Consider the following 13351-nt stretch of genomic DNA (forward strand, 5'->3'; position numbering starts at 1 on the left):
TAAAGTGCAGTCTCCAATAATCGAACCTGAGCCTTCTTGGTGGGAAGCCAATACGCCAGCCTCCGCACTATCCCGGTCCCCATTTTTTTAATTTCCTATCCGTAATCTGTTTCATTTGTATTTTATTTTGTTTTTTAGTACCTTGCAAATCACCACTAGGGTGTGTGGCAGGGGGTTAATGCACACCAGACTAATTTTGACCCGAATATTGTACCCCTACAACGGTCGGACAGTGTTATTCTGATCCCTTTCCGTTCGTGAAATAATGATATCTATCTGCTCTACTTTTGATCTCTCTAATTTAATTGATATGGTCTCTCCTCCCGCAGTGCGAGGGAGTTAATAATACATGTTCAACATCTCTGCCAAAGAGACGTCCTTCTAATTAATGAAAGAGATTTAATCTGTAATTTAACCTTTCCTCCGCCAGTGATCCCCAGCCTTGCTTCTCTAATATTTTGGATACGTTACTAAGTTTACCAAAGTGACATTTTACAAATTAGTAATACACTGCCGTACTATTGATATACGTCTAATAAGTTCCTCTACGCTGCACGCGATCCAATTCGGCAATCAATTCAACTTCGTGAGGATCCCATATACGTACTTGCAACTTAATTTAAATGAGGTCTAACCAGCGAAAGATAACATTCTCTCTGTCCTTATCAAAAATAACATTTTTCTAAATGCGAATTTCTCTTTGACCTGTTTGGTGGTGTGACTCCTTCTCTAGGATTAGTTAAGTCAGCGCCGGTCTTTAGTTTTGTAGTTTTCTATCGTTGGAGCCGCTAATTGACCTTTAACTTTTGCATACATTCTATTCTTCCTCAATATTTAACTCCTACTTGTGCCAAACACCAACACATCTCAACAACGCTGCTGAATCAAAACAGCCGCACCCTATCGTAAAGATATATGCAAACCTCACTGTACTCATGGGTCACGTTGCCCAATACTCTTTTTTTCAACTTGTGGTGGATGACCTTGAATGCGCTCGTGTAGCTTTCACTTTTTGAGGGAGTAAAGGGTCACTTGCGGGAGAACTCAAGCTGTTTCGAGACTCGTTCGGCTTTAGGGCGTGAAAGCTTTGAGGTGGATGCCTGAATTATAAGCGCCTAATTAAAAGACAGCTTGAGTTTGGGCACCCTACGCAGTAGTACTGCCATCTATGTACATAAGAAAAAGAAATAACACAGATGGGGTCGGAATGTTAATATTTTGATTTTTGAGTTAGCTCCTGCAAACATTTGTGTGTGGTCACAAAACCGCGTCACGGTCTTTGCATAATCCTTATTTCACTTTACAATTCATGCGGAAATCTTTTACTAAATTTGTCCATTTCTTTCTTTCAATTTAGTAGCTTGGACGATTTTTGGCACAATGTTCGTTTTCATTTTCTCTTTTTGGGCTATATTTAGCTCTTTATAAATTATCCGGTTTTTTTACAAGTAATTTAATTATTAGGTCAGATAATATTACATTTCAATAATTTCAAACTTATTATCTTATTTATATGGTATTTTATTCCAAGGTAATTTTTCGGTCATTAATCCTTGTCAGTAATTGTTTTTAATTACAGGCGCCTGTTCAAGATACAGTTACCTTTATCCATTGTGTTGTGTGTAGTTAATTTATATTTATGCGTACTTTACCTCCTAAATGTTTTGTATTTATAAGTTTTGCTTAGTATCAATTCAATATTTATCATAAACTTATTTTTTTTATCACTTTCCCATTTTTGTTGGCATTTTTACTTTGTAGTCCCACGTAGTGAAACGGTGACTTCCTTTGGCAAAGGTTTGGCGAACGGCATATGATGGCATGGTAGAATTAATGCGGAGAGCTATGTTTTTACTAAGGATATTATAAATATTCACACTCCACAAACATAAAATTACGCTTCAAGAATATTTTCCGTAAATTTTATACAGCAAAATAAGATTTAACAAGCACAAAAACGAGGTATGGATGCAAACACGATGACATAGACTTTGTTTTTAGTCATGAAATGAAGCACAAAAGAAAGTGCTTACCTTTACATTCCAAGTGTCTTAATCCAATAACTTGATGAAATAAAGTTATTACGAGAATTAAACTACATTCATGCGAAAGATGGCAAATTTCTTTTCCCTTTGAAAAGGTCTGACTTTTCTGACCTCTTTCTAACAAAAGACTTCGTTTTTTCAACGAATAAAGAGAAGAAATGACCAATGTTATTGTGACCAACATGCATGAAATACTCCCGCCATAGCGATTACTCCTCGGCTAGTTGTTTCGCTTCTAGCACTTGGAATTATGGGGTTGCAATATTATTATTATTAAAAATACACATGTGCTGATAGACATTGTCAGGTGGCACACAAGTCCCAAGTAATCGCAAAAGATAATACATAAAACCAGACTTCAAAACACAAATCTCTTTAAAAAAACAAGTGAATCCCCATCCCATTTACAATCATTAATCAGCAAGAAAAAGAAAAGATAAATTTAAAAAAAATTAAGCTATTACATATAATACAATACACCTCACATCAATCAAATTATTACATATATGCCTTTCATCTATTCTTAAAAGTATACACTCTGTTAGGAAAGGGCTCGAATATTTTTGTAGGTAAGGTGTTCCACTCAACAATTGTTCTATTTAGAAAAGAAAATTTTTTTTTTTTGTTCTCTGTGCCCGGCATTTTATCTTAAATTTGTGATCATTTCTGCCTATAAAATTTGGGTTCCCCGCCTCTTTCCTAAGATCTGCCCAAGCTTTCTCCACCTTCAGAATTCGGAACATTCCACACAGTCTGCTTACTTTCCTTCTAGATTCTAGAGGTTCCCAGCCCAGCGTTTCTAGCATGTCAGACACACTCTCCATCCTCCTATGCTTCCCCGTACATATCGGGCAGCCTTTCTTTGCACCTTTTCCAGTTTTTTAATATGACCTTCTTCATGAGGGTCCCATACAAGAGAAGCGTACTCTAAAATTGGTCTTACTAGGGTCTGATAAGCCTTCTCCTTGGTTGCTCTAACCCCGCCAACCAACGTGCAGTTATTCGCTGGATCTGGCAACGCTGCCTGGGCGTCAGACATTTTGTCGTAACTGGAAAGCGAGATGGAAGGATAAACGCCTATCATTGGAAACTCGCCCTGTGACGTCCACGTGCAATGAGTTGAGAGAGATGGTAGAGCATAAGAGGATGGATACTCTTATGTGCTTCCCTTCCATACGCATGCATTCTATTTCTTCAAACGCTTGTTTAAATCGTAGGAAATGGGAATGAAAAGAATGGTTTTGGGGAGGGGGAGGCTAACTTCCAGATTGCGCTCTTGGAAGGAGTGTAATAGAAGAAAGAGAAAGAGATGAAGGGAAGGGTATTTTGTATTCAGGGAGTTGAATGCGGTGGGTGGAAAATGTTTGGGATGGGGGATGATTTAACGAGGAAATTCTGAGTCCTGGGATACGGTAGTGGGCTGTTATTGAGTGCGGGACGATCTCGCACTCAAAAGGCTGAAAGAAGTTATTATTGCGGAAAAATCAACTAGCAACGCTTCTCAAAAGCTTCGCATATTTCAAAGGGGTGAGAGAGAAAGATTTCCAGGAATGCGAATTATTATTTCACTCTTCAGCTAAGAGAGGCGGGGGGTAGAAAATGGGCAGGAATAAATTCACGGGCTAGGTGGTATTTTTGGTGGTTTTTCTTTTGCAAGAATTGTCCAACTTTGGCGGCAACCTGGTCGCAATTCAAGGTTGTCTCGCGACTTCTGGTTAGACTCGGACCGTTCACCATTAATTATGCCTGTGCACGCCTTCGATTGATTGAATTGAGTGCCTTTTAAATGTGGAAATGTATTTCACGTTTGGATTTACGTTTCTCAGTCTTAAATCCATAGATCGGCTGAGTTTGTTTCACATTGCATTCCTAGCCGTTTCATTCGTACGTAGCAATTGATATGGCACAATTTATTATTCACTTTATGCGGTTAGGCACCGTCGCCGTGGAATGTAACCTTAACATTCTTGTAGGACCTCATCTACATCTACACAAAACCCCGCAAGCCTCCGCAAGGGTATGTGGTGGGGGTGTGAATTCACCACCCGTTATTTTGAATAAAACTACATGCCAAACCAAACATGTTGCATCTGCAGAAATATTAGTTTGTGCAAACTCTCGAAAAACCTTATTCGTAACACGAAACAAAAGTACTTAAATGCAACAATATTTAATAACAGGATACGTACATTCAAATCATGCTGTGGAACTATTATAAGATAGGTTTATTTAATGAAAAGAACAGCATGCAGGAAGAAACGAGCAAGGTATCAACAAATATGTGTGCACCTATAAAACTACAAATTTCAATTATCTCCTACGCGATTGCTTTAATGCCTATTATGATCTCTAAAAGTTCGAGAAAAAATTAAGATTTTTTTAAGTCTATCGGTTTTCGTACAATTAATCTCCCTGATGTTACCTCGGTCTAATTTTTTCGGTTGGTCGAATTTTAAGTTACTTTTTACGTTCGGATCTACCATAGTAAGTGGGGGCCTTTAATATGCCCTTAACATCCCAACCCATTAACCTGCCTTAAATGTACGTATTAAATGTAACCTGTATTTAAGCCTTCGGTGAACTGGTGGCTTCCATCCCAATTCTTTCAATAGTGTCGTGAAACTGCTACCTTATTCATAACAACTTTTCACAAACCTAACTGCTCTACATTGCACTCAATCTATGTTCTAAATTTAGCCTACTTCATGAGGATCCCATACACTTGCAGCATACTCAAAGTTCGGCCTTACGATCATGAAATATTGACTTGCGCCTCCCAATGACCCCTGAGGATAGCTAAGGTCCAAGCTTACTCGATGTGGGGACATATAGGGCATTGGAGGAGTTAAAATCAAATAAGGCCGTAGAGATTTTCATCATTCCCGGAGAACCAATGAAAGGTTTAGGAAAAGGTGAGAGAAAGAGTTTTTATGAGCTGATTCGTGGCATTTAACAGAAAAGAATTTTACTGGAGGACTTTGTCAAGTCAGTGTTATTTCCTTTTCCAAAAAAAATGTGAGGGCAACAGAACAACAAGTTAGGTGAATGCGCGCGGCGCAGGTGGTTCTCAGGATCATCAACAAGAGATTGGAGAGTAGGGCAAATGATTACTTAGGGGATGATCAGTTTGGGTTTAGGAAGGGGAGAGTCACGCGCGATGCCATAGCAGAAATAAGGTGACGAATAAAGAGGAACATGACATGCAAATCAGTGTGTATTTGCCTGTTTCGTAGATTTCGAAAAGGAGTTTAATAGAGTGAATTGGGAAAAACTAGGGCATATCCGGATGGGCAGTGTTAGAAAGATGTGTAAGGCAGGGTTGTCTATTATGATCCATGTTGTTCTACGTGTTTCAAGGAGCTTGCTTCTAAGAAGTAACAAGATGTAATAAAACGCTAAAAAATATAATGATTAGAAAAATATCGCTAAACTTCTTTTCGTATTGAATTGTACAAAAATAAATACAACTAATAAAAAATCAAAATGATACAGAGGATCGTACTCACATTTAGAAAATACTGAGAAATCACTTTGGATTATCAGTGGGAGAGCCGATGTCAGCATGTTGGGCGTAGGGCATAATTTTAAAACTCAGTCATAGTTTTTCCTCCTTTGCATTTTTATGCATCGGCATAGAGTTGCCAGACTTCTTAAGTTCGTTCTTAAAATTTAACAAACGAACGGGGTCCCTGTAAAAATATCTTCTCGTTAAAAACACTGTAAAGGCAATGTTTCTAACTCACTTTTGTGCCAAGATTATTATCATTAGGTAATCTACCGGTTAGGGTAGGTTTTTGGATGGACATAATTACTAATTAAATAATTTGTGGCTCTGGGTACTTTCTTCCTCCCTTCATCCCATCCAATATCCCTATCCTGTTCCTTGCCTTTCCTCTTTTGCCTAACATTTTCCCCTCTATTACACTCTTCAACATCCCACTACCGATCAATACCGCCTTCATCCACTTTTCCTGCCTCCATAGGATTTCTCCCAACAAACCCCTCTCTTCGCCCACCATACCAAGTACTTCCTTATTTGTTTTCTTCTCTGTCCATTTCACCTTCTCCATTCTTCTCCACACCCACATTCCAAAAGCCTCCAGTCTACGTCTATCCTCCACCTTCAATGACCACGTTTCCGCGCCGTCAAAGTTTTTACGAGTCTTTTCTTAACATCCTTACTCAACGTCCCTGTCATCAACTCCCTCCTCCCTGTGAAAGCCTTGTGCAAAGATATCGTCATAATATCAAGACTTAATTCTAAAAGCTATAGGATGATTTCGATCGAAAACTAAATGAATAGTTCATTTAAAATTAAAATACCGCGAATAGTAGCTAATTTTACAAGCACTTTTGAGAAAAAAAGACGTGGTTCATGTTAGAGACGATTTATTCAACCACTCGAAGCATCGATATATTTGAAATATTATCCAATTTCTCAATTATTTCCTCCTTAAAATTGTGCTCCTTCCCTATCAACCAGTTGTATCTGAAAGGAAAGAATTGAGCTCAGGAAAACATCCGCTTCTCTGGTAATACGTCTTGAGATTTATAAACACTAGTTTGCCCATTTTCCGGATGAACGCTGCCTTTGTGTGGGTTGTTGTTTCTTGGAAGAAATCGGCAAAGTTCAATGAGAAGCTTCAGAACACTAAGGCATTTAAAAGACTGGAAAAGCGTTTCGCCAAGGGAGTAAAATTAATTGATAAGAATCAAAGAGGATCTTATAAGCGGAAAATTCCATTTACTATGCTGTATCGAGTTGGTCCAATCCCACTCCATATCAGCATGGTTCGAGTCGAGTAGTCGCCGGTCGCTTGGGTAAAATTACATATATAAATAGTCCCGCTAATTAATGAGTATTTTAACTTCCCGGAAATTCATCCCCTATTGTCTAAATTTTCTTAACGAGATATTTTTCTGGCTCGTCCTCATCCGAGTACCGCTGAAATCGGACGACCCTGTTATTCATTTGCTTCAAGGGTGTGGAAAGCCAAATATTTAGAGTATGATCGGAGCAGTCAGTTAGGAGATGTTTCCTGTGGACAGCTTAGCATATGTTGCGACGTTTTTTTACTGACGTGACTAACTAATTGATCGACATTTTTCAATAAGCTCTTGCGCGTAATTCATGGCTACGGGTTGATTTCATTTACGCACAATTTACATTCAAGGACATCTTCTTGAGAGATTTTGGTTGCCTTGCTGATACTTTTAGTACCTACCCGTCGAATGGAGGGTAAAAGATTTGAATCCGGGTAATGGAATATTCGTAAAAGAACTCGCCAACCAAACACTACGCGATAAACGTAACAGGTCACTTGGAATAGGTCACATCACCAGTGCAGAGAAAATCCTGTCTTGATGTCAATCAGGATCTAATCCCTTCTCTCAAAGCAACCTTCACGTTGACTACTGCCTAGGATTTCCTTTACATATCTCTAATTTCTTTGAGACAAATGCTACGAAATAATGATACTCCACGATGAAGTTGGTCGAAGGTGTTTCGGCCTACATTTTATGCCGTTTTGGTTAATTAGAAAGAGTTATTCAAATGGATGGAAATTATTGAAAACCTTCGCATCAAAATTAAAACTAATATCTCATTTTATTAATCGCTAGTTGTAGAAAGAATGAAGAATCATATCATTTCAATAGATTGGAAATTGGCCAAAAATTATTACTCTCACATCATTTCGCTTGTGTAACGTTCCCATAAAGAGTGCTAACCTAATTTTTTCTTATTTTTTTGTCATAATCAACTCAACTATCTTGCGCATCTTTAAAAGCGCAATGATCTTTTTTGCTCATTGCATGACTCAAATAATCTCCAGGTGCCTATTTTTACTGGCTCTCAATCCATGAAAAAATATCCAAAGTTAAGCAAATTTTCCATTGCATATTTTTCAATTATTTAAGTTTATAATGAAGACTTTTCCAAATGGGTCTCGAATCAATATTGACTTCGGCTATCAATCCAAGGAATGAATCGTCATTCGGCCATCCAAGGCGCGACCATTATTTGCATACCGTTGTGGGACGTAGCCTACTGTTCCCTGACAAATTAAAGGAAAACTCCTATTGCCATAATAAATCAGCACCTCTCGTCCCGCTAAGAATACTTGATTTGCGGGTTAACCTATGTTTCATGAACACATACGCAGTATCCGTGACTGTTCACGGGAATAAATTCCGCGCCAGGAACAAACATAGAGCACTCGGGAAAACACTCATTCAGAGAGGGCCTCACCACTGAGAGGATATAACTCAAATGGAGCAAAGTCAAGAGGTAAACAACGAATAGGGAGAGACGAGTGTGACCCAGGTATCCTTAACGGAGTCCCTTTAAATCTGTGAATGGTCCCGGTTTGAGTGTTTGGGTCTGTAGTTGGTCACTGGCGAGGAAGTAACATTCCCGCATACTACTACAGAAGAGTGTTCTGTTTTTGAGAGGATGTGGTGGTCTTTTCCCACAAACCATCACAAAAAATTAGTTTTCTTTGCGGGACGAGTGGTGTTAACTTATTACGGCTATAGGAATTTGCCTTTGATTTATTTTTTACGAGGCATTAAAGATCAAGTTTTCCAGATTTTTTATAGTTCCTTGCCCTTAAGGTTTCATCTGTTATCCACTGCTTTCCATGGTCCACGCTAAACTCTCATGAATCAGCATGCATCCATTTGGTTCTCCTCTTCTTCTTTGTAATACTGCACTTCCTTTTGCCATTCTTCGAAGTTCTATTCCATTTCCACTCTGTCTATTTATTCCATTCCTAACTTCTCTACATCTTTATCGTCCCAGTACCTTCCTCAAGCCGCCGCAAGGAAGTGTGGCGGATGTGTTGCGTGAAAACTTCGCTTGCCCTGCACCTTCTCCGCTATGTTTTTCTCCAAATCCTATGTGATTCAATTCTGAGAGACATCATTTAGGTTGAGAGCTTTGTGATCAATTGCGAAGAATTCGTTTGATTTGTTTTTTTCGAATATTAAAATCGATTACACATATTTTACCATCTTTCATTTCTGCTAGAATACCGGAGGGACTTGCTTAATGCTTCGCATTTTATTTGATAAGATTGGTACAAAAGGATAGAACCTCGCGACTGGCATCCAAGCTCCCTCAACTCCCTTCCAATAAGCCGGAGATAACGTTGATCCCAGGGATTGCAGATAGTAATATTTACACTAATGTTTAGTTTCTGGACCAAAAGGACTTCAAAATGGTTTGTGACGTATTGTGTAAACGTAATTCAATCCCAAAATTATACAAATATAATCCTATGATGGTGTATGTGTGAATAGTTTAAAGTAAACAGGGATATACAATTTCCACCGCCTATACCAAAAACACAACGTTGACATAACTTCAATTATTTCACCCCATTTCGTCCCTTTCAATCCCTGCGGCGCTGGCAATGATGGAGATATTTGCAAGTTCTCGCCTTCATTTGACTGAATTCCAAAGCATCATGGTTTCGGGCGATTACGCGGATGTACGTGGAGGGAAGTTGACCAGCCCGCGTCAGCGCTGCATTCGAATGATCCAAGGCCTGGAGGTGGAAGCACTTACTGCGGATGGGCGACCGTGGAATGCATATCGTGAACCGGAGGGAAAGGGAAGAGAGTCACGCTCGAGATTCAGTCGAGTGTGACTCGAACCTTAAAGTCTTTAATGTAAATGCTAATGATTGCCTATTGGATCCTCTGAGTTTCTGTAAGCTCCAATGACTCAAGGGACAGTTAAAAGAACCGCGAACAATGGAAACATTTTCGTGTAGTAATCGAGAAATTTCGACTGCCTTTGCTCTGTCTAAGTGCTCCCACGGTAATTGACATAAATTGAACAGCCATACTGCAATATTCATGGGAATGTGCAGCCAAATTGGAGTTGAGCAATATCCACCGAAAGAGGAATATCGTGAATGCGGGATTAAAATATGTAAAGGTTGAAGCAGAATGGATTTGGCGGGTGAGTTGCAAAAAATTCCAACCACATTAATTCGAAAAGGTTTCTATTTCTGATAACTACATCACTACATTCCATGTTATTTTATTTTCATTAGATTTTGAAAATTATTTCATCCAGTCGAAGACCTTGGTGAGGGATGCACATTTTTAGTCATTCAAAAAAGTTTTCGAAAACTCTTCTCGGCATATCTTACGTTATTCCAGAGTTGGCATCTGTTATTGCCTCCTTAAGAGCTTCGAAGGTCCTTGGTTGAACTTTGTAAACCTCAACTTTGAGATATCCCCAAAGAAAATAATTGCATGACCTCAAATCCGGGGAGCGAGGGAGGGGCCGGGAGGAGATCAAGGGCCGGGAAATTGTTCTTGCAGGATTTAGCGCGAACGACTGGCGGTATGAGCCGTGGCACCATCCCGTTGAAACCAAAAGGCTTCTGTGCCATATTCCTCAAATTTTTGGGAATAAAAAGTTCTTCAGCATCTCATATAGCGTACAGAGTTCACTTCAATGCAATGATTTTTGCACTCTGAAATTGTTGCATGGAAATGAATATTAGCGGATAACTCCGCTAAAAGTTACTTTTGCGGCATCTCCCGCAGTTTCTTTGGAATTTTTACAGAGTTCACCGTAACAGTTGAACCTCAAGGTTCAAAAAAGTAAGGACCCAATAATGCCAGTGGAGGGCAATGCGCACCAAACTGTCACTTTGGGCTCTGAAGAGGTTGGGTGAAGTTCGCGAGGGTTGTCAGTCGCCCAGTAACGAAACGTTTGCTTATTTGCACTGCCGGAGAGGTGAAAATGCGCTTCATCGCTAGACCACAGCGCCCTCTGCATCGCCATCAAACTATCATTGTTCTTAAAGGACGTTTCTACGACAAAGCTTCGATGCTCACCAAACCACTGTATGGTACCTACTAAATATGGCGTTGTTTTCCCTAGCTTAACGCCACTACTCCTGCTACACTAATTTACCTGAGCGCACTAAAAATGATTTTTTGAAACTAGGGAGTTAATGCTAACTCACCCTGTACTTATATAAGAAATGAAAACATTTTTAATTGCAATATAGCTGCATTTACTTTGACGCCAAGATTAGTAATGGCTGTAGTTGGATTTAATCATGAGAAGAATCTACTGTGCGGACCGTTGTAAAAGGAAGTGAGAAAGAATTGGGCAAGGTGTGTCATCTGGGATGTGATGTCGAGCGGAGGAGGGACATGGACTTGGCTGAAAGATGAAGTAAAAAGGGTGGAGGCCTTCTAAATGTGGATCTGAAGGAGTTGTAAGAGGAAGGAGTGCCTGCTGAAGACTAATTTGGAGCAAATTATGGAGGGGGAGAGACGACGAGTGAAGAAGACGTTGGACTTGGTTAATTTTCATACCTACACATATACATACATATCCACACACACATACATATACACACATAAACATACATACATGCATTCATACACTTACATAAATACAAACATAAGTACGCACATACACACCCATACATACATACATATACATATATAAATTAAGAATACACCTACATAGTATACTCAAATTAAATGACAGTGAAGATAGAGTACAATAAAATGAGGAAAGTCTAAGCAAAGAATGAGGTTTGTGGGAAAAGCTAGGGAGAGCGTGGCATTGCTCAACTAGTAAAAACCCACGCAGGAAAAACACCCACGAAGAGAAGGGGGGTGTGAAAAACCTGCGAAAACCCTATTAATTAGAGGAAAGATACATGTACATTGTAACAATCATTTTTAATGCGAAGAAACAAGAGAAGGACTCGAGACAGAAAGGCGTGGAAGTCCAGCATAGGTAAACCTCCCACAAGGTAGAATGACCGATGATTGTCAAATACATTTTTATCAATTTACAAGAACATTCAATTGTCAAAAGAGTAAAAACGGTATTTAAAACAAAAGCTCAAGTTACAGTTGAAAGTATATTATTCCCTTAAAAGAGGCGAAAAGCTGTAGCAATCTATTCTTTTCAAGCATCAAGAAGTATGTTGCCTCTTTCTATGGAAGCGGAAGTTTTATTCCACTGCAAATAGCACCCTTTTATAAATGATGCAATAAAACTCAATGCATGCACGCACATGTTACCAGGGAACTTCGCGGAGTTATGGTCCCGTCGGATGGGACTGCGCGCCATTGGCTATGTCATACTATATAATAGGTCATATCCTATTCTCGCCTGTGAAAAAATTGGAGAAATTAAGGTACAGGGATATATTTTGATATGCAAAAGATATCCTTGTATTGCTCCGAAGCCTGCCTCGCGAGTATGTTTATTAGTATCTGATTACGGTCCGGTATACCGGTATATGACGCGAGAGATCCTTAGCCGACGAAGCACGTTAAATATCATTAATGACTACGTTTCCATGATTCTCATTCCCGACAATTTAACAATCTAGTCTCGAGGAATTTGCTCAATTTTCCTCTCTATCAGTCATACTATTACTGCTCCATCGTCATGCATGCCTGAACCTATATCGATCACCTCTCAGTAATAATTTGCCCTCCTCTCCAACGTCTCATTGATGATTCAAAGTACCATAGTAGCTACTTGTGCAATGAAACTGATTATTCAGTAGTCCTAACATATAGCTGCCCTGAATCTCTTTGGAGTGAGAAAAAACACTGATCTAATATTCCCACCAAATCACCTTTTTGTTATTCTACAAATTAAACCTAATAAAAAGGCTTTATTCCCTGTTTTCCCGATTTTTAAAGATTTACTGCTGGGATGCTACTTGTATCTATCCGTACAATAATATTTTATTTCCACTCCCTTAATATACTATCTTATAAATTGGTGTGTCTGCAGCTAAGCTAGAATGATTACGTCACATTATCTATGCCTAAACTTGCTCGCCTTATATCCTTGCCATATAGATCCCCTTTTTACTATGTCCACCTCTCTTGAATCATGCTTGGGACAACAATACTTTTCTCGGCGTATCTGTCACAGTATGCACAGATGTTTCCTTTTCACTTCTTGGAATATCTTTCACTTTTCTTTACAATGCACACAAATTTCACTTTTCCTTTGTAAATGCTTCCAGACCCCGCACCGTGTATGAAGCATAGGGGATATCTAAGAACCTTCACCTTGCTTCCTTCGCCCTATAAGTTTCCCGCCTCAGTTTATTACTTCTCTCTTTGCTCTTTCGTCGACCTAGTTTCGTGCTTAAATTCTCCCGTTTATCTCCCTCAAATATTTTGCAAATGATATAGTCAGTAATTCACGGTTTTCTTGTTATTTTCCTATTAACTGACCATATAGTTCATTTTATGGTTTGCGATAGCCTAATTTTGAGATATCCCCATTTTTC

Source organism: Hetaerina americana, unplaced genomic scaffold (assembly GCF_022747635.1).
Source record: "Hetaerina americana unplaced genomic scaffold, ioHetAmer1.1.p SCAF_2, whole genome shotgun sequence".
Classification (NCBI taxonomy): Eukaryota; Metazoa; Arthropoda; class Insecta; order Odonata; family Calopterygidae; genus Hetaerina; species Hetaerina americana.